The sequence below is a fragment of the Pleuronectes platessa genome, chromosome 12 (assembly GCF_947347685.1).
Source record: "Pleuronectes platessa chromosome 12, fPlePla1.1, whole genome shotgun sequence".
NCBI lineage: Eukaryota > Metazoa > Chordata > Actinopteri > Pleuronectiformes > Pleuronectidae > Pleuronectes > Pleuronectes platessa.
In genome coordinates this window covers 14,952,103-14,979,555 of record NC_070637.1, presented here as the reverse complement: position 1 = coordinate 14,979,555, position 27,453 = coordinate 14,952,103, and the positions used below count along the sequence as shown (strand labels likewise).

Below are 27,453 nucleotides of genomic sequence, written 5' to 3'. Positions count from 1 at the left end.
CCTCATCTGAATGTTCTGGACATTTTCTGTGGTTGTGAACATGTCTGATGGGAACAATCTCCTGCTGCGTTCATCATATGTGGATAGCCAACAGCTTCAGAGACAGCAGAGACTCTGTTAATGTTCATCTTATCTCCATACGGGTTGGCAACTCCTCACACAGAACATAAAACATCCCAATCCATAAAACTCCTGCTGAGGCCTGATGAGCTCTCGGGGCAGCCACCTGTAAAACACTACTTTCCTCAGGCGTAATAAAAGATGCATGAAGTCATCAATTCCCTGAAAGAAGACAACGCTTTTTCAGAGGATGCACAGGAGCCCGATCTTTAGGAGGTTGATCTCAATCACATCCATAGTATGGCATGTTTGACAGGAAGAACTTGAAAGGTCTCTTCATCCATGGATAACAGAGATTTTAATGATCTAGTCCCACAGATCACATCTGGATGTTTCGAGTGGTGTGGTGAACCCTCTGGAAGGAGGAAGACAAACGACAGGACTGTCAGAACAGAACAGCCGACACAGCGATGGATAAAATGTCACAACACTCACATTGTTATATTATCCCTCCTCTCACAACAGCTGCCACTTACTGTCGGCACAATGTTGCCATCATTAAATCTTAAATGGGTTTCAGCATTTAGGGGGGGGGGGGGGGGAAAGTTCACATTGGTGGCAGAGACCATTTGCTGTGATCTAATGGAGGTTAAGTGGGTTGTGAGGCCCTGAGAAGTTTCTGATCCCACAAAGGAGCATTTAAAAGCTCCACTTCATGTGAAATGATGAAATCACCACAACACAGTTACGTGGAATTCATACAGCAGCAGCAGCAATAAAAAAGATGGAGTGCGCTGCCTGCTGTGGTACAGTGTGCGGTAATAATGTGAACCTGAGTTTGCATGAGCAGACAACACAGAGGAGTGAACGCAGCCGGTCACGCTGCAGCCTCGGTTCTGCCAAGAAGAGTGAATGCAAGACATTACAAGCAAATAATCTGGCCTGGCAGGACCCCTGATGCATGTGCATGCTGTAATACGCTTTGCTACCCTCAGGGCACATGGGTATTAACATAGATGTCACATAGGAGTCAGCTCTGCCTCTGAAACACATGCACAATCAGGCAAATGCAGATATTCCTGGAGAGTGATGAGTCAATATCCGCCCACAGGCTTCCCTCCCACAACAAACCCTAAATGTATTAATCGACAGATGGGAAACAGACAGGCAAGCCGACAGACAACCAACTGAATGGATGAGGTTCACATAAATAGATACTGGTCATCTGTTCAGCTAACAACAACATAGAGGTCAAAGTGAAATGAAACATCAGGGGTCAGATAGAGGTTCAGTATCATTTAAAAGCACATTGACATTTCAAACGATGCAGATGACAATGTAACATCATTTTGAATTTAATACGTGATTTTAGTAGCTTACCAACAAGCTTATGATTGCAATGGATTTGTGTGTTCATGGGGGGTTGGAATAAGCAGACATTTTATAATAAACCAATTAACATTTCTCTAAATAGTAGCTTTTAAAATCAAATGGTACTTATATCATTTGCAAACTGTTTATATGTCCATCACTCATAAGTGCCTGACACAACCTTTGAGCAAATAAAGGTTTTATGATTAACGTGCATAAATTGTAAATGATTTACATGCATGTGAATCAGAAAAAAAATTGTGTTTTTTTTACCCTCTAAATACAACACATTTTGTGTACAGCGTCCTTCTTAGGAGCATGTGAACACACCGGGTGACATGGCTTAAAGAAGAGGTCTGTTAAATACCCTGTCTCTCAATGATAAAGAAAGTGAAAAACATATCCTGGATCGGCAGCAAAATGTAACGGATTCGGTTGAGTAATTATTTAGCATAATCCTGAGTAATGAAAAACAAACAAACAGACAAACCCAAATGAAAACATCACCTCTGTGGTGTCCTGTCATTTTAGTTTGTTAATTTCAGTCTCCTCAGTGTATTTTCTGTTTCCTGTTTTATTTTGTAGTATCTGTCCCTTGTGTGTGGTTTCCATCTTCACTTCCTTTCGGTGATTGTCTTCCCAGTCCTCATGTGTTTCACCTGGGGTTAATTGTTCCTGCCTTCCCTCTGTGTCTTCTTAGGCCTCTGTGTTCCCCAGCCCGGTGTCGGTTTGTACTAGTTGTTTTCTCCCCACGTCGTGAGAAATGGTTTGTTTGCTCCTGCTGTTTCGTCCAGCTTCTCCTGCTTCCTCGTTCTCAGTGCGCCTTGTCGCCAGTGTTACTTTTGTTAGTGTTCTTGTTTTGTTTTTGTCTTGTTTAAACCCTTTTATTATATTAAATACCTTTTGTTTGTAACCTCTGCATCCTGGGTCCATCTCCTCCCTTCAAACCGTAACAACCTCCTTGTGAATAAGGGACAGTAGCTCTCTATTACAGTGACTACTCGACGTCACTGAGTAAAGCTCTGTAAATTATACATACAGTCGTTATTGATAATCGTTGCACAAACAAACTCATATTCAACAAAACTCAAATGAATTGATTTTTGCTTTAGTCCCAACTCTCGTAGGAGTTCCCAGCTCTTGTATAACAGATATTGGTTTGTTCACATTCATTGAACTGAGGTGTGTGTGTGTGTGCATGTGTATATATGAATGTGTGAGCGCGTGTGTGTGTGTCTGTCTCCCTTCATGCATGTGTGCCTCAGAAGTTGGAAGTTTGCCTAATCTCTGAAACACAAAAGAGCAAAGAGGGGCGAGCTGTTGCATTATTAAAACGCACACAAGTCCATTGCCTCTGCTGACACGTGCGCAGCCTTTTGTGCACTTTGTTTGTGTTCGTGACTTTGAAAAACTCACCCAAGAGGTTTAAAGCTCCGGGGTATTAAATGCTGGCTTCCCCTCCTTCCTATCTATAAGTTTATTCCCGCTGCACCGCATACAGCTTCAAATCTGTCCCCTCGTTTATCTCCCTCGCTGCTCTGAGCGCATGCAGACATAACAGTACACTCATCACACAGACTCACATGAACACACACACACACGCAGGCTCTCGAACACACAAAAGGTCCCTCACAGTGGCAGACTCTCAGACTTATGACATCGCCTGCATTAGTCATGAGACCAAATAAGAGCACATGAAATAATCATGAACAGGGACCGTATTCACAAAGCCTTCGAAAGCTAAAAGGTGGTCCCTAATTGGCCAACTTCTATTAGTATCCTGCTTTCAATCATTATTTTAAAAGCCTCCTTAAAAGCAATTCTCCAGGCCTTGAAGCAGAAGAAGAAAAGGCTTTTTCCTGAAGCTGTGAAGGTTTGAAGAGAATAAAACAAGAAAGTAGAACTAATCACTCACACAGAATAAAATGTTGCCCGGATCTGACGAGCGATGATTGTTTGAATCCATCACAATGGCTGAAACTCATCTCAGCAATTAATCCCCTTTTAAATAATTTTATCAATCTGACAAATGCTGATGGTAAAGGTGACCATTGTTCCTGGAGTATTGTCTGTTGGACAGGCAGTCAGTTTCTTCTTCAACAGCCATTACTAACACACACCTTTCTAAAGAGCTTCGAGCTGCATCGGTGCTCCCTAAAAATACTTCACTGTAGAAGCTGCCATCTGAATTGTTTCTTGAGAGGAAACTCCTCCGGACTCAGAGGTACTTTCCTGCTGCGGTTTTGACAAAGTATTTTTAGATGAAATGCTGAGCGAACAGGGACCTCGAGCACATTAAAAGGTTTTTGTTTGGCTGTGGATCCCGCGAACAGGCTTGCTGTCACAGGGAGGCTCCTTTCCAGGCTGAGATCAGAGTCATTCTCTGTGTTAAGACACTCAGAAAGTCATTAAAACACTGGAAAATGGGGCGTTTTAATTAGGGAGGTTCTCTCTTTGTGGATCTGAAACAGCCACACCATTAAAATCACATGTCTAGATTGTGTAGGCCCCCCTCCTTCTGCCAGACAAGCTCTGATCCAACATGGACTCCACAAGACCTCTGAAGGTGCACCTGTGGCTTCATGCATCAAGATGCTCCATCCTGGGAATTCCAAGATGGTTCCGTGGTGGATTGGACTTTTTCATAAATGGGCTTTATCCAACTGAGGGTCGACTCTTTGTCAACTTCCTTAAACTATCTCAGAAAAATGTTTATCAGGTCACATTATCCAGCTGAGAGAGACCACTACCATCACAGATAATTTTTGCCAGTAAAGTGGCTCGCTCTTGGTCAGCTGACATATAGCTATATATGTCATAATGCGTTCTGGTCCTTCCTCTTCCCAAGTTAAATAACTGTATGCAAGGACACACAACATCATAAGAGAATCCTGCCTACTCCATGTTACTGGATTGGACATGGATCAAACTAAAAGGTCAAAGGTCAAGGTACAGCTGCACAACTGCAATTCATCACATTATACACACATAATAACCCTATCTTTTTAATGTCCAGGTGCAGAATGAACACAATTATAGAATTTGAATTATGGCTGCCAAAAACAAATCTGTTTAAATCTACATGATGCAGTAATTGCTCTCTCGCTCAAATCCAAACTGTCCTTTAAGGTTTGACATAAACAAAGCTCATCAGCATCGAGGACAGCAGCTCCTTTATTTCTAAATCTACGGTTCAGAATTTCCCTTCATGAAGACACGTGCACTGGATTCTAACAGTGCTTATTTGCATATCATTTTCTATAGTAATTGATTTGTATTGCTTCATCAAACTCATTAGCGCACAGCCACATGCTGCCTCCCCGTGCTGAGGTTCTCCGACTGTTCTCCCATTGTTCTTTGTATATCAAACTCCCTTTATCGGTGCGCATCCGTGCATGTGTGTGTATCTCTGATTTGATTCTCAGTGAATAAAACTACAATATCACAGTTTCATCCCAACGGTGTTTATCATTGGAACATGAAGCATCCACAGGGATTTGATTACAGCAAATTACAATCATAATTACCCCAGACATTTTAATAATGGAGCTGATTAACGAATATTAGAGCGCATTGGGGAATATTGCTGATCACACAGTGAGGAGAGGATGACATGAGCTGGGATGCAGAAAATGGATATGACAGGCAGCCATGCGAATGTATACCAATACCACCTTTAAAATAGAGATGTCACCATTTTTCCCTTCCGGATACCGATTCCAATTCCTGGACAGCACATTAAAAGAAAAATCCATTTTGTCTATCTGTACGAGCGACGGGTTAATAAAACATTTAAATTAAACAATAGCAAATCTGCAGAGTGGCTTCGCTGGAGTTGAACTTTGACCTGTGATATTCGCTTTTCATTCTCGTATGTGTGATCGTGCCCTGACCCTGTGTGGAAGTGATGACTCCTATCGCTGTCGTATGACCTGGCTCAGCGTGAACCGTTGAAAACCAGCTTGAACAAAAAAATAGAGGAACACTATGGGATAATGAACCAAAATGGCTGCCACCCCTCAAAACCAAAGTCTTGCAAATGGTACAAGTTGCCATTTGAACTCTGGTTAACGCTGCATCAACAGAAATCACTTCTTCACTGCTTTGAAAACAGAACTTTCACTGGCTGAACGGTGCGACTGCTGTATTGTAATGGAGAAGAAGTTGTGATTTCAGTATTATCTGGGGGAAGCTAGTATACTTTGAAGACGTGGTATCACATCGGTACGTATAGATTCTTGTACTCTCCAATGACCAAACTGGCCTTTTCTGCCATATCTGAGGAATTTCCGATGCCGTTCGGAACATCAGTACTTCAAACATTCACTGTCCACCTTTTCATCAGTTTTGTTTCCCAAACAAAAAAAGTTTGAATCAAGAAAGTGCACTGAATAGATTGAAATAAAAAGAATGAATGAAATTCAAATTCAAGCAAATGTAGTATGAATGCAAACAGAGAGTCAGAAGAACAACTTCTTTTAGTTTGACCCAAAGTCTGGCAGGATGGACCACCCACTCTCCTTTGAATAATAAAAAGTAATTTATAATGCCCACCCCAATGCTTTTACTGCCAAAATCCTGGAGCACTTTAACCTGCGGCTGAGAAACCCCTCATACATTATTCGGTGTCCATTTTCCAATGCCTGCTTGCTGGAACACTGAACTCTAATAGCAGCCAGGAGCTCGCCGGCTCTCCGCGGTGGCAGCACCACCCCACCCAGTCCACCACGGCCGACTGAAGGGCACAGGCTGCGACCCGAGAGACAAACACAACACGCTTTTCAAAGCACTGAGCAAGGCTCGGGGCAGCATGCTAAACAACCTGCAGAACACGCCTGAAGCCAACGGAAGTTTCCCCGTTTCAATTTTGCACTTGGCTGAAGCTGCATGGATGGATTCATTTGAAAAATACTCAGCTTTTGTGGGGATATAAATTGTTTCAGGCCTGAGGATAGTCCGCGAGAGCCCATTATTCCTCTTCTCGCAAACAATTCAAGTGAAAGATTTTGTCTTCTTTCCCCTGTGTAATTGTGTTGGTCTGAATATGTGTATAGGTGTCTGTGCATCAGCGTATGTTGTATTTTGATTAATCTGTGAGGTGAGTGAAAATAATGGTGGGAAATTGTGAGTTATAGTCGATTGTTACAATTCCCTTTCTTTGGCACACACTGAAAAATAACCCAATTATATTTTCCAAGGTTACAACTGGTGCTCTCTCTCTTTTTAATCACAGCCCCGGAGTGAGGGAAGCCCGGCTCGAGAGCAGCAATCCAAACCTAAAGCAGCACAGAGATAAGCTATCAGTGGAAGAGAGGAGGGAGTTAAATAATTCAAAGTCCCCTAATGAAAGGCAAATCTCGATTTACAGTTGTCTGGAATATTCATGGGTGCTTTGCATAAACTTCCCTGACATTTGGTTGTAATAATATGCATGTTGTCTTTTTCCCCTGCATGCAGACATAGACTACCCACGTTATGAATTTGTGAGGCTGGTAAAATTGTACCATTAGCCCGACTCCCCAATGAGCCCTGACCTTTGGAATAAACCCACAATTTTCCAGTGTTAGACGTAAAGCCTGATCACTCCAGAGTTTAAAAAAAATAAAAAATGTATCTGCTGCAAAGTTGATGAAACAATGGAGTTGCAGCAATAAGTAGTTGTGTAAACCCAAAGCAATTTTTGTGGCTCAGCTCTCTAGTACCAGAACAACCCCTGCAAACCTTCTGACACCACACTGACCTGCCTGTCCCTCATCCGAACAGAATGATCAACACTGTTGGTACAGGCCTCAATGAATACCCAGTAGAAGTAGAACTGACCATAAACTTAAAAATAATCTCTTCTATATACATCCTGGGTCAGGGAGAAGACTTTTTTCCCACTAAAAGTAGCTTGTGCATTATAGGGCCGCCTGACCTCAACACAATGTACAGACTGCAACTTTCAAACAGTGAGTACAGAGCTCATCTGTGACCTACATCGACAGTTTGCTAATGCACCATGTGTCTTGCTGGGTTAGAGGGACAAAAGGTGGAAAATGCTCGAGAGAAAACATTTTCCAGTGAAGCGGAGATTTGTTATAGATAATCTCGGATTGTAACACATTTTTATTTGGTTAATAAACAAGGTATAAAATTCATCAAGATTGCGGTCGCGTGCACAACACATTTGAGTGAGTGTGTGTGTGTGTGTGTTAGTGTGTGTGTGTGTGTGTGTGTGTGTGTGTCTTTTGGGAGACAAGCCAAAGACCTCCTACGCTAACTCGGAGTGACACTAATTAATGGCTGCTCTGATAGCTCCCTCTGCAAAAACACTTTGACAGTAAACAAGCTTTCAAGGTGAAACCATGACACTAATGTAATTTCTTTCCAAGCGGGGCACACGGATGAACCCCTGATGTCCGACCATTAGGAATCACCACACCTCTCATTCCAAATACTGTCCCCCATCTGGTTAAGTATGTTCTCCATTTGCATTTAAGACCCTTCGTCCCCTGAGCATTATAAAATGAGTCTGAAGCACAGTGCATGTTCTGTGGGAACAGATGTGATAATAAGCCGAGGCCTGGTTCCTCATTATACTGAGACAGGTTCCCTGCTGTATTGGGTCAGACCCAAGTCACTGGTGTCAAGCTCAGTAGAAGAATAAAGCTTAATAAGACTTTACTGAACCTCGGGGAGCTCATCTCTATGTGCAGGAGAGAAACAATGTGACGTGATGAGAAAAAGAAAGAGCGCGTTGCTGTAGCATGTTTACCCATCATTGCACATTGGACTGTATGGGCGAATAAGGACACATAGGGCAGCACTATCACAGAGACAGTAATGATCATTACTTTATCTCCCACACTGTGCCACAAACAGCTCCTCCGAGGCTGAGCCCAAATTCAATGTAAACAGGTCTTCACGGAGCTTCAGAGACAAATCTACATGAGAGACGACCGACGCTACATCCACCTTGTGCCTCTCAGCAGTGGAGATGCGTGGTGTTCCCAGAACAAGACACACGGGACGTACAAACCCATCACTCCACTTATTTTCAGCTTTTAGAGAGTAATTTGTCTCCCACACATGTCCACAAATGCAACGTTTTGCATAAGCCCACGTTGAAATGTTAAAACAAAAGCACATTTGCACACTAGTGCTAAAAGGCAGAGATGCACACAGGCGCCTGTCAGTTATCTGTTACATCAGAGAGAGACGGCTTCACACCAACAATCATCAGACCTTCAAAAACACAAGGTTATTTAAAGTGTAAAGCACTTTCATTGTAGGGATAACGATGCCCTTTAAAACTATTTGAATGTAAAATAAACTATAAAAACATATTAAAAGATTATCCCTGTTTCATCCAATCACAACCTGACAGGCTCATCTTCAGTTCTCTCTCATGACCGTCATTCAGCTGTCAGATCGGTTCCATCCATCCATGAGTCACCCACCTGCACCACCTCAACTCCTGCTCATCTCCCTTCAAATGGTCCGACCAGAGACCCATCATCAAACATCCCATCTTCATGCTCCAGTCCTCATCACCAGCCGTGACAAGTCTACGGGGATAAATCTCCTTCAGATTCAAAGCATTAGGTTCATAGGAGTTCTTCCGTGGGGTTCTATTTCCCGCTGACGGTTTGCCAGCCTGACGCTTAGTGCTGGAACAAACGTCCTAACGCCAGAGATCAGTTTTATGCTCGGGACACACATCATAACCCGCTGTCATGCTAACATGCCATTCTAGCTATGAATACAAGGCTAAAGAGAATTACACGGGAAATAAAATCCACAAACAGATGAACACACATCAGGTTACCCAGCTGCCCCTGCCTCACATTACAATATGATTGGCAAGTGACATGTGCTTGAGTGTTTGTGTAATTGTTTGTTTGTTTCCTCAGTTTGCATGAAAAGTTGAGCGTCTGCCGTAACGCAACCCAGCAGAACCACAAACACAAACACATGACGCCGTCCCATTCAAAGCAATGTTTCTGTTGATCCCTCCAGTCCGATGTCAGCGCCAAAGTCTATTCATCTGTTCAATCAATTTAATTAACTCCAAATTACTCACTCATTTGCTATTTAGAGTTACAGAACAATTTGATGGCCAAAACAACAAAAAAGTGAAGCAACTAGAAAATGTCTGGCTGTGAACAGATTGGTAACTGCCTGGATTTTTTCTTTCTATACAGTAGAAAGAAGATGTTTGTTATGTCAGCATCTGCCAGCATCTGCCTCCACCTCACACCCAAACACAACCCCCCCCCCCCTCACTGCTCTGCTTATCAGAGGTAGTAGGAACGCAGCGTCTCCCCAGGCTTTTCACCTCGATTAGCTTCTTATCGCAGCACAGTGACAGGAAGACAAACACATGTGCTGCTCCACCCAGTGGCAGGATTACTCTTCAGCTGCGGTGGCAGGGGCCGCAGATAAAGAGATAGTGCCGGACAGTCTTTACAGGATGATGCACGAGAGCTGCTGTTGATCTCGCCAGTGTCACCCGGACAGGCCAGAACTCCTCGGCGAGAGTTTGCAGTCTTCTGATAGGTCCGACCATAAGGCCGCTTTTTCTCTCTTTACAGAGGAAAAGCTCAATTCCCTCTTTTTACCTCTCGCTTGCCTCCCTGTTCTGCTGCTGCCGCTCTCCACAGGGATCTGTTACAACTGAGTGGTTCTCTAATGATCTCCAAGTGAGAAGCAGAAAGTCAGCCATAAGCATGCACATGGTCAAAGCAACACACCCTCTCACATGCACGGGCGCACACAATACACACACACACACACTCACTTATATTAGTATCCTCAGGGATAATTGTTCTCTCACCGAATCCCCATTAAAGCATGGAGCTGTGTGTGTGCAGCTAGATTTAGTGAACTGGTGTGCCTGTGTGTGTGTGTGTGTGTGTGTGTGTGTGTGTGTGTGTGTGTGTGTGTGTGTGTGTGTGTGTATGAGAGGGGGGGTTGCAGAGTTGACAAGTGTTTCAAGGGGATAAAGTGCAGCTGAAGGCTCATCAGTTGGATTGAAAGTCAATGTTTTGTGTGCATAGCTGCGTGCGTTGGTGCATGTGTGTGACATGGGAAGTGCAGTGTTAACGCTTGACTGAGCGTGTCGAGGGCCTGCACATGAAACTCCTGCAGCCGCGAGGGAGAGACGGAATCTACAAGCAGATACAGTGCCTTGCATAAGTATTCACCCCCCTTGGACTTTTTCCCATTATGTACTGTTACTAACTGGAATTCAAATAGACTTAAATAAACTTTTTCCCGTTTGATCAACAAAACATGCATAGTACTTTGGAGGTGCAAAATACATTTTATTGTGACACAAACAATAATGAGAACAAAAAAGTTGACATCTGTTGGGTGCATAAGTATTCACCCCCCTGTGTCAATACTTGGTAGAACCCCCTTTCGCTGCAATTACAGCTGCAAGTCTTTTGGGGTATGTCTCTACCAGCTTTGCACATCTAGAGATGGAAAGGTTTGTCCATTCTTCTTGGCAAAAAAGATGAAGCTCAGTCAGATTGGATGGAGACCGTCTGTGAACCACAATCTTCAAGTCTTGCCATAAATTCTCTATTGGATTGAGGTCTGGGCTTTGACTGGGCCATTTTAAGACATTAACATTCTTTAATCCAAACCATTCCTTTGTAGCTCTGGCTGTATGTTTAGGGTCATTGTCCTGCTGGAAGATGAACCTCCGCCCCAGTCTCAAGTCTTTTGCAGACTGCATCAGATTTTCTTCAAGGATTTCCCTGTATTTGGCTCCATCCATCTTTCCCTCTATTCTGACCAGTTTCCCTGTACCTGCTGAAGAGAAGCATCCCCACAGCATGATGCTACCACCACCATGTTTCACTGTTGGGATGGTGTGCTCAGGGTGATGGGCAGTGTTGGGTTTTCGCCACACATAGCGTTTTGCATTGAGGCCAAAAAGTTCAATTTTGGTCTCATCTGACCAGAGCACCTTCTTCCACATGTTTGCTGTGTCTCCCACATGGCTTCTGGCAAACTCCAAACGGGATTTTTTATGGATCCCTTTCAACAATGGCTTTCTTCTTGCCACTCTTCCATAAAGGCCAGATTTGTGGAGTAGACGACTAATAGTTGTCCTGTGGACAGATTCTCCCACCTCAGCTGTGGATCTCTGCAACTCCTCCAGTGTAACCATGGGCCTCCTGGTTGCCTCTCTGATTAATTTTCTCCTTGTCCGACTCTTCAGTTTGGGTGGACGGCCTCCTCTTGGTAGGTTTGCGGTTGTGCCATATTCTTTCCATTTTCTTATGATGGATTTTATGGTGCTCAGAGAGATGTTCAAAGCTCTGGATATTTTTTTATAACCTAACCCTGCTTCATATTTCTCCACAACTTTATCCCTGACCTGTTTGGTGAGCTCCTTGGTCTTCATGATGCTGTTTGTTCAGTAATGATCTCCAACAAACTCTGAGTCCGTCACAGAACAGGTGTATTTATACTGAGATTAAATTGCAGACAGGTGGACCCTATTTACTAATTATGTGTCTTGCAAATGTGACTTGTGAATGTAAATGGTCGCACGATGAAATAAATTTTAATCTGTGGTTATACCATGACAAAATGTAGAAAAGTCCAAAGGGGGTGAATACTTATGCAAGGCACTGTATATGGAGAGAGAAAGAGAGAAATACCGTGGCCAATGGTCATTAGTTTACCTGACAAAGGAAGTGCAAAAATGGCCAAGTGAATCAGGCTTCAGTGTGTTTATATAACTCTATATAGCTTGTATTATTTTATACTTCAATATGACTCTCCAAACTATAATAATGAGAAGAAAATACATAATGTTCAGTAATTGGCTAAAACAATGTCAAACGTCCCTAACAGGCCCAAGCACTGAAAATAAAAAATATATGGTATATGTATAAGAAGCGTGGACCAAAACAGAATACATAACAGTGAGTCACACTAGGGGTCTCTCACTCAACACAACAGTTAAAGACCAAGTTTGATGACGTCGAAAAGCGGCGTGGGATCATGGGAGTTTTCGTCTCCCCCATCGTGGCCGATTAAATTGTATCTGACATGACCGAGGCGCAAGTCGTGCTCACGGATGAGGTCGCGTGTGTTCAAGCTATTTCCATGTCACGCAGCAAACGGTTATGAATAATCGGAATCCATTACAAGTGATTACAAGAGACGGGCAAAGTCAGGGATAAAGCTGGTGTGACACAATTAAAACGAATCAAAATAAAACATATTATACCTTTAACATCAGTTAGTAAACTATATCTCATATCATTATTCTACTTTGTCCAAAAGAGCTTTAATCACAACGGCTTGTTAGCTGTTAAACTGCTCCATCTTTGATTAAAGCGATTCATGACACGCTTCATCTAACCCCCGAGACCTGGTCAAAGGTTTCTGCCTCCACGTCGTTAAAGTTGTAATCGTGCGGGCGGAGGGTTATTAGTTATTTTTTAACAAGCGGGTGAGCGATGAGAGAAAATCTCTGCTCCCACACCACCAGCCAATACACACACACACACAAACACACACACACACACGTAGCACACGAGTCCGACTTACTGTATATGCTCAACAAGCAATGAGCTGTATTCTGGGTTTTAGAAATACCAAGGTCCACGAACTGAGCTTTGTCCTGATCTCACAACAAATTAGATTTCTTTGATCTACAATTTCACATTCAAAAATGTATCTTTAAACCCATGTCAGTGGGCAGTAGTTTAAATAATCTGTCAATCCGTAATGTGTGGGAATCCACCTGGACTCTGAATCTGGTACAAACCAATAAAATTGATCCTACCGGTTCCACTGTAATTACAGTTTTTTTCAGTCGCTAACAAGCGTTTTTCTAAACAGTAGTCACATTTTCAAAACTCTAAACACGATTAGCACAACATCGGTCCTTTGTGGCCATACCATTCACACATTTCATGTTGTTTTCACACAATATGCAGTCAGTGAACACATTTATATAATGCTTACATTTTCTTAACAGACAAGCTATACCTCCAAACAAAATTATGGATTGTTTTTGTATTATTTACAAATGTTAACACACAACATCCCACAATTGCAAACACAATATTCCAAACCTTAGATACAGTATAAAAACCTCTGCTTCTGTAATACAGTAATATCAGTTCTAAAACAATATATCTCAGCTGATAATAAACAAACAATTGAATAATTGACACACAGCTGATGTATGTTGGGTATATTGGGTCAACCACAGCTGATTCCACTCTGGCTTAGAATCAATGGCATTACTAAAAGGAGGACTTTGAGGAGTGATGTTTTTGGAAACAGAAACCGAAAAAGATGTTTGGACTAGGAAGAGTTAGAGCAAGGGGCCCAGGGAGAAGAGCAGGCCCAGTGAGAGGAGCAGTGAGAGGTGTAGTAGTGAGAGGAGCAGGAGTAGTGAGAGGAGCAGGAGTAGTGAGAGGAGCAGGAGTAGTGAGAGGAGCAGGTCCAGGGAGAAGAGCAGGCCTAAGGAGAGGGCAAGGTAGAGGTATAAGAATGCGTGGTGGTGGCATTCTAAGGGCTACAAGGGCAGTGGTGAGTGATGGAATTCGTGCCACTATCATTGACCATGTGATAAACCACGGTCTTTCACTAAGGGAGGCTGGTGAAAGAGTACAGCCCAATTTGGGGCGGTCAACGGTTGCGTCAATTATACGCATCTTTCAACAAACCAACAGGTAAGTTTGCATTTTACATGGATTGTTTCTATTCTCACTTGACATGTCAATGAGGCCATACAGTAATGCATATGTTGATTTTTTTTGTCCCTCAAAAGAATGCAACGTCTTCCTCCCTCTGGGGGAAGAGGTAAGCTCCTTAATAATCAACAAGAGCTTGCCATAGTAGATATGGTTGTTGCAAATAACGCAATTTCATGTCACTTACATTTTTTTGCACGGTTCCTGCTCTTCTTCTCTCATCTTCCTCACCTCCTCATCTTGTCCCGTGTCTTTTTCTTTCCCAAAGCTGAGCTGTGATTGACGCGGTCTTTTCATTTTCCTCGGTGTCTGTGAAGAAAGTCAAAACAGGCTCAATTGATATTTATATGCAAATGTCAGCAGCCTCAGCAAAGGACGACCTGCGTTGAAAATAAAAACAGCCCTTATCTTAACATTGCTTTTCAACCTTTTTCACAAGCTGAACTGAAAGCAAAGTATTTAAAATTTCCTTGCAAGCAGCTCAGTCTGACATTGCTTGACATTAGCTGCAGCTGTAGCTCCTTCATTCACTGAAGTGAAACTCTCTAGCTGACATCATGACTGAGAGTCACAGTTTAAAGCAGCAGGAAAGAGCCTGTTGGTGATTTCTGTGTTTCTTGTATCTCTCTTCATCGAGCGTGTGGTGTATGGCAAAATATGGAAGAAACAATTCAGTTGAAATAATCTATCAATGTGAGATCATTTTCATCTTGTGCCTTATGATGGATCGTTCTTCTACTACGTTACTGATCTCAAAGAAGTTAAAACAAATATTGGACATCAGGTATTTGCTGCTTTCACTTCTTTCAATCAATGCATCATTGAGTGGATGTTAACACGGCTCATCAGCTCAGGTAGTAAGGGGTTGCCACTGCAAATATGTATTGCTTTAATTTGCAGATTCCTCTGGAGGGATGTTGATACAAAAAGAAGAATCGGCCAAATTTCCTCTGTACAATACGATTTAATACGGAAAGCACTGCTGTTTTAATGAAGCTATAATCACCGGAGGAATGAGATTAATTTGGCTGCTGAATACAGGGGAACCAACATGGACTCAGAGAGTTTTGGAAAACCCCCTCGTCAATTAGTCATACGAGTCTGGACGATAACTGGTTGTCTCCCCACATCGGAGCTGAGTGGGCTCTCAAATCCTGCAGGCCCAGTTTCAACAGCTCAAGCCAAAGTATTAGACTGCAGGCCGTGTTACCCCGCTCTGCCAACGGCGTCATTGGCAGCTCGAGGTCCAATGCCTCCCAGCACACGACAGCTAAAACCCTGAAATGGCGTCGAGGGGGGGGAAGCGGCAACACCTACTTGGGTAAATCCCCTCAAAGCCACCACATTATCTCCAGAGCACGTATAGACTGCTGAGTCATGGAACACTTCACAGGGAACCTAAGCAGGACACCATGACAGTGGGTCTGCGTCTTAGTCGTATCAACACATGATGCTGTGACAGACTTAAAATGTCAATCACTGTGAAGCCTCTCACCTTCATAAGCTCAAGTGTTTGAATATTCATTGATTATGTATGTACAGAGCGTAAATCACATTACTAGCTGCACTGTGACTGGGAGAGGGATTCAATTGGCTTCTACTCATCACGTGAATCATTTAGGTCAAGAAAAGTATTCGTTTAACTCCAGAGCTTTGCCCTGATGTTTCTAATAATTGAACAGGAATAAGCAACTAAAGGCTTAATTTAAACACGTGATATGAAACTTTGGCCTCACGGGGTCTCTCAATCGAAACACAAGATCTAGGGTGGTGTTCGAATAGTTAATTTTGCTTAGGGACCTTCCTGACTGAGTGAAATGACCCAGAAGTATATTTCAGTGGCAGCCATAATAAGAGATGTTTGAATTCTCTAAGGTATAAGGAAAGGAGCTTCAACGCTTCCTAACTTATTTCCTTTAGCATAGGAAACATCGGACCGTCCTTTGTGGAAGGTATAAGTAACACACTACTTAAAATCCAGAGCCGCTCTAAAAGTCACTGCTAAAGTTGATATGATAAAATATAAAGGTAACCAAAATTAACATTGCATTACACATAATTGTGGTTTTCTTTGGGTTTGAACATTGTTGGAAAAATGTTGTTAAAGTCAACAAAACAGGTTCAGTCGTTTCTGTGATTGTTGTAAACAATGTTCCACATTTCATTTTTCTTAACCACAGGCTGAGAATCCGTCAAATATGTGTACATCATTGATAAACGCGTTTAATCTTTGTGTGTGATATCTGTGTCCTGCACGTGTGTGTGTGTGTGTGTGTGTGTGTGTGTGTGTGTGTTTGTTTGTGCGCGCACATATCTGCTTAATCACAGCATCTGTTGTTGTCGTCACTCTTGGATATAAACATCATCAATCACTGCAAGAGGTGATGTTATTTATCACGGCCCCTATTTGTTGGATTATTGAAAAGACTTTATCATCCACATCAGGATGTCATGGAAGAAGCCTCTCTGAATAATGATTGCATTAAAAATAATAATAAGCCAACTAATTTCAATTAAGTGCGGCCCTCTTCTGAGGGGAGGGTATGATTAATGGCAGCATGATGAATGTGTCTTGTTAGATTAAAGTCTCTTATCGATGTCATAACGTGAGTGTTTGTAGACGCCACGCGGCGCTGCACGTCGTCTGTCTCACCATCTCTCAGTTATCTAAGAGGCTGGCTGAGTCATAGTTACAGCTCAATGGAGATTCATACAATGATGGTTATCAAGTGTACCGGAGGTAAACATTTTAATATCAGATCTGTTCCAACACCCACTCGTCTTCTCTCTCACACCTTCATCACTGACTCTGTACTGCTTTTCTTTCAGAGAGCAACATGTTTCCTGTACAGGGGGATATATTGGCATTTATATTAACAGTAATCAATGTCGTCTCATACTAACCACCGTGTCATTGAAATGGTTTGTCAATATAGTGGTAACAGTGTTAAACATACCCTGCTAAGTGAATCTGTACAGTGGTCAAACATGAGTTCTGCCACACACGTCAAATCGGCAAATCAACTATAAAACCTCATAACCGAATGGTTCATTGGAAGATGACAGAGTATGACATCCATCTGGAAATCAAACACAAGCTGGAAGTAGCAATCACACCATTTCATCAAATAATGGATGGAACATGGATATACAATAAGAACTGAATCTGGAATTAAACTGGGAACTCTTGCATGTGAGCAAGAACATGATGGAAAATATAGCGTTTACCTATAACAACCGAAATAGCTTTGGTAAAGGGTGACTTCATAGATGGCTACATAAAACACTGAAGAAAAAATACAAATATAATATTAGTCCTTGAACTAGCATTAACCTCCAGCTCTAACTCAACTGTATCGAAAGTAACTTACTCAAACTTGTCAAATGTTTTTAGGACCACTGTGGTGAGATATATAGTTAAGAATCTCTTAGATAAGTGAAATAAGTTGGCCTCCAAGTGCAAACTAGTTCGCTGAGCATCTGCCGCCAGAGTCATATATGTAACTGTGATAAAATAATTATTTGCCTTAAAATAAAGGGGATAAAGGGGAGTGAAGATGAATTTTGTATACAAGACTGAGGCATGGAGAAAAAGGGTTCAATTCCCTATACAAAGACATCATTTAATGAGAGCTGGATGTTAAGGCTGTAAGTCGTTTAGTTAAAAGAAAATAATTTGTGCAGGTGCAGAACAAGTTTTTCATTAGTATTCACTTGGAGTTGCTGTGTCTGCGGCTTGTTGGCATGTAACTAAAAGTGTGTGTGTGCGTGTGTGTGGTGTGTGTGTGTGTGTGTGTGCGGGGGGGGGGGTTTGCACCTGTCTGTCTGCTGGCCCTCCACGAGTGCATGCTGGTTTATTTGCCATATGCCGAGGGCTCTTTGGAGCAGAGGCACCATCATCCATTCATCAGGCCTGCAGCATCCGTGTCCGCCTGTTTCCCTGATCTACGCTTTATTTTACACCTCAGACACAGACTCACCTCCCTCTCTAAACCCTTGTTGACATAAAGCAGGAGCCGCGACTATAAATCCACAAATGCTGCACTGTTGCAGAGTCCCATCGGTCAATGTGATTCCTTGCTCTAAATCTGCAGTTTTGTTGCACTAAGCCATTTACAGACAGATGAGAGATGGGTGTTAGAGAATGTAACTGAAGGGAAACAGTATAATCCACAGATGAGATTAAAACGTGTGTAATATTTCCCCACTTATCTTAAATCTGATCAATAACAACAGTAACGACAGTGATGGACAGTTATGAGGGGGGAAAACAAAGCATCATAAACAATAGCTACATGAAGAGACAACACCATAACTCTTTGTCAAATCCTTATACTTTCATTTTCTCGTGCCCTTCCCTCATTTCCTTCACTGCTATTTATGGGGAAAGAGCAGTGGGCCCGGGTATCGATTGTATGTGGAGGACTAATGGGCACGACAAAGGTGGCGTGGGGAGAGAAGTGGATGAGAAAATAAAAGGAAGAGGGGATAAAGAAGGGATAAATGAGAAAGACGGATGCAGAGGAGAGGCGACGCTGCTGCACAAGGCTGAAAAGGGGGGGGGGGGTCGCTTTGGGGAATACTTGAATTTTAGTTTTGTTTTTTTATCTTTGCCTTGTGTCTGCATCAATATATTGCTGCATTAGTGACACATCATGAGGCCAAACAGGAAAACACATTATATTCCGCCTGCAGAATGAAAACGATAATATTTCCATTAAGTTTTGTCAATGTTTCCATTTAGTTATAGATTAGAAATGCACATATGTACCCGATTTGAAAGGGTGCAAATTCTCACTTGGATTCCAGGATGAATTGAACAAAGGGCAAATACACTTTGACCATAACAAACATGTTTTTTGGTCTTGTGAGAACCATCTAATCAACACCTACACAGAGTTTCTCGGACTAAAGGATGAACTGATTAGAATTTGTTGGACAAAGGTCATTGGGATCTACGAAAGCCCATTTTTTGCCTCGTGAAGATGTTATCTTAATTACAAGAGAATGCTTTCAAATTTGGCAAAGGTCAAAGTGGTCAAAGTGGTCAAAGTGCAGTTATTTGAAATGTGTGTAGACTGAGATATGGAGATTGAACTAAACACGTTTGATTTAGAGGAATAAAATCACAAACCAAAACATCAAGAACGCAAATAGAGCCAGAGGGTCAGATGAGTCTTCTCCATCAAGAGCTCCACAGGCGGACAATTCGTATGAAGCGGAGGACAAACACACGGAGAGCGAGGCAGGAGGTGAAGTTGTCAGACATTGATCCAGGTCCAAGAGTCAGCGGCATCTCTTTCTCACGGAGCATAGCGCTATACAAATGAGTCTCAGGATAGCTGCCTCCTTCATCCTCTAATCCCTCCTACCGCCTGCTACGACCTAACACCTGATCAGGCCTGCTCCTGGCTCCTCGGCTACCCACAGGAAATCATTACACCCATCGCGAAGCTCTCCACCAATCTCCCCCGTCCCCTGAGCTCCACCTTCTTCCAATTAGGAGGTGCGCTGAAGCCACTGCATCTCTGATCTCATCCCTCTTCCGAGCAGCAAATCAAATAAAAAAAAAGAGAGCTCAGAACTCCCAAGCTCTCTCAAATTCGAGGTGAGTAATGATAGAAGCCATTTAAGACGATGCAGCCTGTCTACACATGGCCTTTACAAAATGTGAACATGAACTGCAGAACTATTGAGGTTTTGTTGAGACGTGAAAAGCTCTTTCTCAAATGCCGGCGGGGACGTTTGTAGCTCACAATGGTTCTGGTCATGCTGAGCTAACGTGTGGTGATATAGCACCTTTTCTGCCATGTGTTCCTGTGCTTGGATTCTAATGAAGGTACAGTGTAACATAGGGTGCCTACCCAGGGACCTAATTTATCAAGCAAAGGCCAACAGTGTCAAAGCCATTTCCTCACGAGGTGCTGCCACACAGCGAACGAGGCTGTAATGTGCAGGGTACAGACATATGTATTAGTATTCGCCCCAACGTCTAGTGTGGGAGAGCTAAGGTCAAATCAAAGGAGCAGGCATGCACGGGCCTGCAGGGAGGATAATTCCCTCTGACAGGTCTGCCATCACCAGAAAATACGGATTTATTTTCATCCAACTCGGCGTGAATATTTCAGGGTTTTTTAATGGAGTAATCTCAATACTGTTGCTAAAGGTGCAACGTGCACTGTATGTGGGTGTGACCAAATGAGCCCAGAAATGTGCTTTTCTTCACATCCACAGTTTTTTCAGCTCCGTTTTGAGGAGGAAACGCTTTTTATCCATAACGGTCACCAGGAATGCGAGGGTGGAGCTGTGGCTTCAACGGCAGCAAAATATTCCATTAAAATGACCTGAACAGGTTTAGTGTCGGCAAATGACTGACTGTCACATTTGTTTGGAAGCTGTGTGGTGTCGTTTTTTATTCTAGGATTTCAAAAATCCAACTTCCACAGAGGCTGAAATGTCTCCTTAAAATTCAATCAAGCAAAAATCATATTTACTTCAAATTTAGGTTTGTTCATGTGAAGATGCCGGAACATTGTCAGGAAAACTGAAGAGACAAACTGGCACGGAAGGAAAACACAGGTGGAACCAATGAGGGGCGGGGCAAGTGTTCAAAAAAGACAGGAAGTGAAGTGAGAAAAAGGGACGGAAGGAAAATAAACTTCAAATCAAACAGGAAATGAAAAAAATCAAAGAAACAAAATAAAAGCTGTGTTGCGACAGCAGGAACTTTCTCCAGAAACCTTTGAAGGAATTTCTTGTCTAGCGTAGCGACCTTCGTTCTAGATAAAGTGAAGGTAAATCTCTTCGCCCCACAAAAAAGTCCCTGGTGAGGGGCAAGTGCTGGAACCTTTAGGGTGGGGCTTGCAGCACTTGATTGGTTGAATTCTCTTGTTCTTTTCTTTTGTATCGACACTAGGGTATTAGAGATGAATAATCCAAAAAAACTAACGCAACAAGGTCAAATCACCATAATCTAAATTAGTCCAACAAAAGATCTGAAAAGATTAATCAAAAGTCCACAACCAAACACATCAGCAGTCCAAAGAGTCTCCTCATAAGATGTAAAAGGTGGAATCGTGTTACCGACCCCACCTCACCAACAGTACAGACAGACCCACCTGAAGAATCCCTTTCATAGCTCTCCATTTTCAACCTCTTATGAAATACTGTATGAGTAACGAGGACATTTTAATTCCTTGTCTTCCATTTCTCTCCTCCTACAGGCAGTAAACAGGACAACATACAGCATCTGCACAATCTAAAACCAAGTAGACAAACAGATGTTGGAGCGTTTAGACGAAAGCTGCTTAAATGACGATAAGAATCCCTCGGGCAGGATGATAAGGAAGTGGAGTTGAAGGGCTCCCTCTCCGCTGCTGATCGACGAGGGGGGGGGGGGGGGGGGGGATGTCGCTCGTTCTCAGCACTTGGTTTGAATGAAGTGTGATCACGCTCTTTAGGATGCTTTCACACACAGTCAGCAGAGTGAGCGATGGAAAAACGAGAAGGAAACTCCTGTAGGTGGTAATGCTCATGGGCACATTAGCAGTCGCAGCGCTTTTTGCCGTTAGCGGAGTTTAAACCCAGAGCTTCCTCCTCAACAGGCCTCTTCACAGCAGACATCCTGACATGTGATATGAGGAAAAGCACAGGTGTAAATAAAGAAATGTCTTGAATGCAGCAGCTTCAGGTTCAGTATTGAGTCTTTCATTGGTTTTTAAAGCCCTTCATGGTCATGCACCAGCATACATGTCTCATGTGCTTACAGTGTATGTCCTTATGACTACTGGTACGAGTCAGACAGCTTTTACAACCACAAAAACTGTTGGTGACGGCTTTTATTATTTCCGAGCTGCTTGAACAGTCGACCCGAGGACCTGAGAGCAGCCAGAAGGGATGAAACCTTTAAATGCAGACTTAAATCCTATATATCTTTAACCCAAATTTTTACTACGTATGGTTGTATTCTCAGTTTATATTATTAGCATATGTTGGTCTGCTTTTATTGGAATCCTTTCACACAGAGGTTTTCATGCCAAATGTCCTGACTCATCCATTAAAATAATCAAGACATATGGGGACTCTGTGTTGACACATGTGTAATATCTTAGATAGATAATGATATCTTAATAGGCACCTTTGAGTTTTTCTTTCACATAGAGAAGTAGCAGCATAAAGTAAATATTTTAAATATTGTAGTGGGTCCTTGGCACCTCTGCTTTAACTGATCCTCGGAAAGTTGTAAATTACAACAGGAAGCTTGGAGGGTGTCTGCTTTATTAACATATTAAATCCTGACAGCGGCTGACTGTTTTTTTTTTTACAAAGAACTATCTCCGGTGTAATGTGTGCTTGCTGAATCAGGCAAAAAAATTAGTGCCATATGCAGCGATTTAAAGCAGAAGACACTGTACAGTTCAGTTAATGAGCAGAGCAGAAAGAGAGCGAGGGAGAGGGGGGGAAGAAGACAGCGCCTGTCTGTACGTGCTCTGCCCGGGAGACAGATGTTGTTGTTAATGCATCTGTTTGAGTGATAATTACCACCTATAAAAGATTACAGGCACATAAAGGCAGTTTTCTGGAAGCACACAGAGACAATTTCAAATGCCACCGAGTTCTAATGACCTGGCACGACATTATCATTTCACAGCTCATCGCAGCTTCCTCTCTCTGTGCGAGGGGGGGGCAAACTTCAGAGGGAGCCACCCTCAATACAAATGCACGCCCTTCACATGCCAATAAAACCCGTGTGCGAGCAACACACGCACACGCCATCCGTGTTTAGAGGGTCTGATCATGGCGAGGTGCTGTCAGATTCACCTCCAGATGCAGCCCCGGTGGAGGAGGCCTTTTAAGTGACAGCATCAAGGATTTTTGGATACAGCGCCAGTTAAATTAGGCCAAGGCTGAGGAGAGGATGCTCAGCGTGATCAAAGCCGACACTGATACCGCTTTGACTCCTGCATGTTGCCGAGGCGAGGCGGATGTTTTCAGAAACAAAAAAAAGAAGAGATTGCATCCGAGGGTTTATCTCAACAGCAAATACACCTGATCCTGGGACAGAGAGATGGAGGCAGGAGAACAGACAATCAGAAGCCGAGGCCGTGGAGAGGAAGGGTGAGTATAAATACCCAAGGAAACCTAGATGCAGTTTCCGGGCTGATTAATGAAGAGGCAGCGAGGTGAAATGAACAGGAAATCAAGGAGGCGGAGGAGGATGACTCCTGTTCTCTGATCTCCAGCAGGACTTTGAGCACCGAAAGCTGCAGCGAGCCCAGTGACTCACGAACGTTTTCATCACCATAAAACACAGAGGAGATGAAGTTGGGTTGTTGTCACAATCACAGAGGGAGGGAGGACTAGGTGGCAGAGTTCATACACTCTGCTCCCAACCCACTAGATACAGTTAAACACTTCAGTCAGCGAGCTGTGTGCAGGGAAAGTGATGGCACCACCTTCCTTCATCCTGACACGACCAAACTCAGCACTTACTGCCAAGCTGTGGTCGGACACCGTACTGCACCACAGTCGCCTCAAAGTCGCCTCAATGGAGGAGAGGACACGAGCACAATGAAAATGCAGAGATATGAGACAAGCCAGAGAGATGGGGGCAACATCCCACAATGACCCAAGGGCCATGAAGCCGATTAATAGTGCGAAGTGAGCGCTAATGCTACTTATGCTCAGAGTCAGCGTATGGATCACTGAGATAAGAGTCAGCGCTAAATGCAGAAGCACATACAATTGTAAATGGCGTGTTATCCAATCAGCCAATGAGGCAGGGGCATGTGATCTGAGAGACAGACACTTCACACTTCAGGTTCAATTGAGGTGAAGCAGAAGTTTCATTTCAACTTGTTCCACTAATTCTTAGATATTACAACTTTTTTTCCGTTTCCAAGTAGCAGCTTTCTCATTATGCCAAAGTCACGGCTGAAGACGTTTCCAAAATGCATCTTGTATTATTGAACTTGTAATTGTTGTAATTGTCGTCTCAGCTGAAGGGAAAGTCAGTCATAGCTCATTTATCTACTGTTTGTCTTCCCTAATGAAACCCGGAGCTTCTCTCTTTGCATCATCTCTCCTCTCCGTTCTCCGAGACCAACAGCCTATCAAGATTTGTGTGCTCGTACAAATTTGTTGGAGTTGTTGGAATAATGAAGCTCCGGAAAGAGAAGGATCTAACTTTGAAGCTCCTGTTTAATGAGTTACTTTATTCGGAGCTGTGGAAAAATAAAAAATAAGGAACGTTTTTCAAATAGATTTTGGAAAATCAGCATGGAGTCTCCAGTTGTTCAAATCCATTGAACTCATTAATATTTCATCAGGAATGCAACAAAATCCAAAGTTTGCTTTATGTATTTGCATTCTGTCTGTTGTGCTTTGTTTTCTGTCGAGGAAAATATATTTTAACTATCAGACTTTAGGTTTTGAAATTACACCACTCAAACAGAATAAAAAGAACATTAACCAATTAAAGATTGAACTTTTTTTTTTTATTTAATTGAAAATAAAAATGTTACTGATACTGAGCAGAGTTCTCATCCTTCCTCGATTCCTCCGCTTCAGCTCTAATCTTCCCATTCTTGTTTTCCCCTGACGTGAGAATAAAAGATATGTGTCAGAGGAAAACAAATGATGGATGACTTCAGAAGATGACTTCGCCCTCAGAGGCAGCCGGAGCTACGGTGACGGGCTGCACACATGACAGCTTTACAGCAGCCGGAGCAAACTGACAGTAATATCTGGCTGTTCTCGCAGGAGACGGGAGGCAAAGAGGCAGCTGTAGCTTTCAGTTCACACACAGACACAGGGAAGTAGCATCTCACCCAAACTCAAAACAGACAGAGGAACATCCTCTTTTCCTCGTGCACACTCACTTCTAACGGGCACGCGCTTCCCTCTTCTAAATATAAATAGTTGTACCCTGCAGAGCTGACGGCGTGCCCGTCGTCTTTACCCTGAGCAGCAGCATTTTGCAGCCACTGTTTTTCTTTCATGCATCATATAACTCAAAAAAGACATCACCCCAGCCTCCAACCCCCTCTAAGTCTCTAGACAAGCACTTTATCTTCCTGTCTACAGGCACAGCAGACTAAACACACTTCCTAATAGAGGGTGTTCTCTGTCCGAGGCAAGCTTGTCTTGAGGCAGCGAGGCTTGAATCTACTGTTTGAATAACATATACTTCATCCATAATGACAAAATAGTACATACAAAAACAGGGACACACATACACTTGCCTCCATTAAAGTACCTTCTGGTGCAATAATAGAGAGAGCCTGAATATATATGAGCAAACTGAGAGCAAGGGAAAATACCAGGTTTAAAATATCAACCTCAAGGAAACTACTTCAGGTTAATGTTCAGCTGCTGAGGTCACAGAGAGTTTGAAAGAATGTGCAAAGTTAAACCAAAGTTCACCGCTTCCCTCACTTGTTCCCTAGGTAACGTAAGACCTACTTTCAGCCGCTGACAGAAAAGTAGACACAACGTGTGTATCTGAAGGGGAAAGGGGATAAAGCTGCAACTTTTTATGACTTGAAATTCATTATCGTGAATCCTAAAGCCACTCGAATACTTCTCTCACACACAGGATGACTGTTTTTTTTGTTTTTTTTTGCTGGTATCACCACCAGTAGCAGCAAACACAAACAAATGCAGTTTTTGGTGGAGTACTTGTAGAGTCCAGGAGCAGCGAGTTTGTGTGTGAGAGAAGACGGCTGCCTTGTGATGCTGGATCTCAGCAAACCATGTGATTTCCATTTAAAAACACAGCGAGCGTTGTGTGTGGTGCTTTAGATTCCACACAGCTATGTATTCTGGGTAAAAAAGGGAAAAGGGGGAAAGGAAAGGAAGCAAACATCATCCATATTCAACTCTATTCGAATGAGTAGATTTAAGGTATTTCCATTTCTTTTAATTTGTACATTTATCTTCACACACATACAGTGATTGAAGACCAATACTGCCGCCTCCTGGATACAAAGTGCACTACACTCACAGACACCATTTAAAAAATCACATCCAGTAAAGTAAATTTGGTAAAAAAGATTTAAGAAGGTAGAAAGTCAAATCTAATGGAGAATTTATGTGACCAAGACAGGTCAATGCATCCTTGTGCCATAGATAGATATGAGACCATAAGAAACAGTCAGTAGAACTTCCATCGGGATTCGATTATGTTATTGGTGTCACAAGCTCTTCTGCCAATTGATTTATTATTATCAAACACAGGCAATCTTATCCTTGGCTTCATCGCGGTGGTTTCTCCAATCTCAGAGCTTGAAAGCTTCCATTCATGGCTATGTATAACTATCGGTGAGAGAGAAAGTCGTTTTCCTAGAGGGTCGGTGCAGGTAAGAGGATATAGACAAACTGTATAAAGAAAAATAAATTAAAAGCGTTTTTATATTTGTGGTTTTAGCATCAACACGGTTGAATACGAATAAATTTGGCATATAATTAAAATATCTTCCACTCAGATAAAGATGACAGATGACTTTGTCTGAATCTGATGATTTCAAAGTCAGAACAGTGTGAGTGTGTAATTTGCCATGAAAGTTTATTATAGTGCTAAATGGAGCCTTTATAACAGGCAAACAGTTACATACATTCACTGTGAGTCACAACTGAGCCTTTAATCCTCAAACAAAAACTGTATATTTTTTACCTAAGTGTGATATGATGGTTGTGGCCTGAGATGTCTACCAGGACGTCCTCTGAGCCTGAGCGACATCAGCTCTAAACATCCTCCTGCAGACATAGAGCGGCTCTTATTCCTCCAATCGGATTAGACTGAGTCACTTTCTCAGGTTGGTATTAACCCAGCTGATGTTGTCACTGAACGGCCATTCCAGTCACAACCTCGTGCCAGAACCAACAGGGACGTACTGAAACATTTAAAGGTTAATTTTCTGCCAGTTGGGATAGATTCCTGTCTCTGGGTGTGTGGTGGTAAAACTGGTTGCTGTTATACACTGAATGAGTCACATTTAAAAATACAGTTTAAAGCCAAAGCAGATGAGGAAATGAGCACAGTTCCTCATTTTACCTGGATATTATTTTCTAATCCTGTTCTGCAACTTTCAGCCTGTTTACAGCTGTGGCACAGGAGGTAGAGAGGGTCGTCCACTTTTTAGAATGTCTATAGTTTGATCCCTGGACCTCCAGTCTTAATTGTGTGATAGAAAGAAGCGCTATCTGAATGTGTGTGAATGGCTGAATCTGAACTTTACTGTAAAGCACTTACTGTTGTCGATAAAACTAGAAAAAGCACAAAAGTTATTTACTATTAATCCTCCAA

At 42.6% G+C, this 27,453-nt stretch overlaps 1 long non-coding RNA gene across 1 annotated transcript; it reads right to left on the bottom strand.

Annotated features, from left to right (window-relative positions):
• Positions 1-62: 62 nt before the first annotated feature.
• Positions 63-27,247, bottom strand: LOC128453625 (uncharacterized). The gene is made up of 3 exons (XR_008341524.1): positions 26,821-27,247; positions 14,335-14,456; positions 63-475 (listed from the first exon to the last, which is right to left on the bottom strand). It is a non-coding gene; the product is annotated as an uncharacterized LOC128453625 (long non-coding RNA).
• Positions 27,248-27,453: the final 206 nt, after the last annotated feature.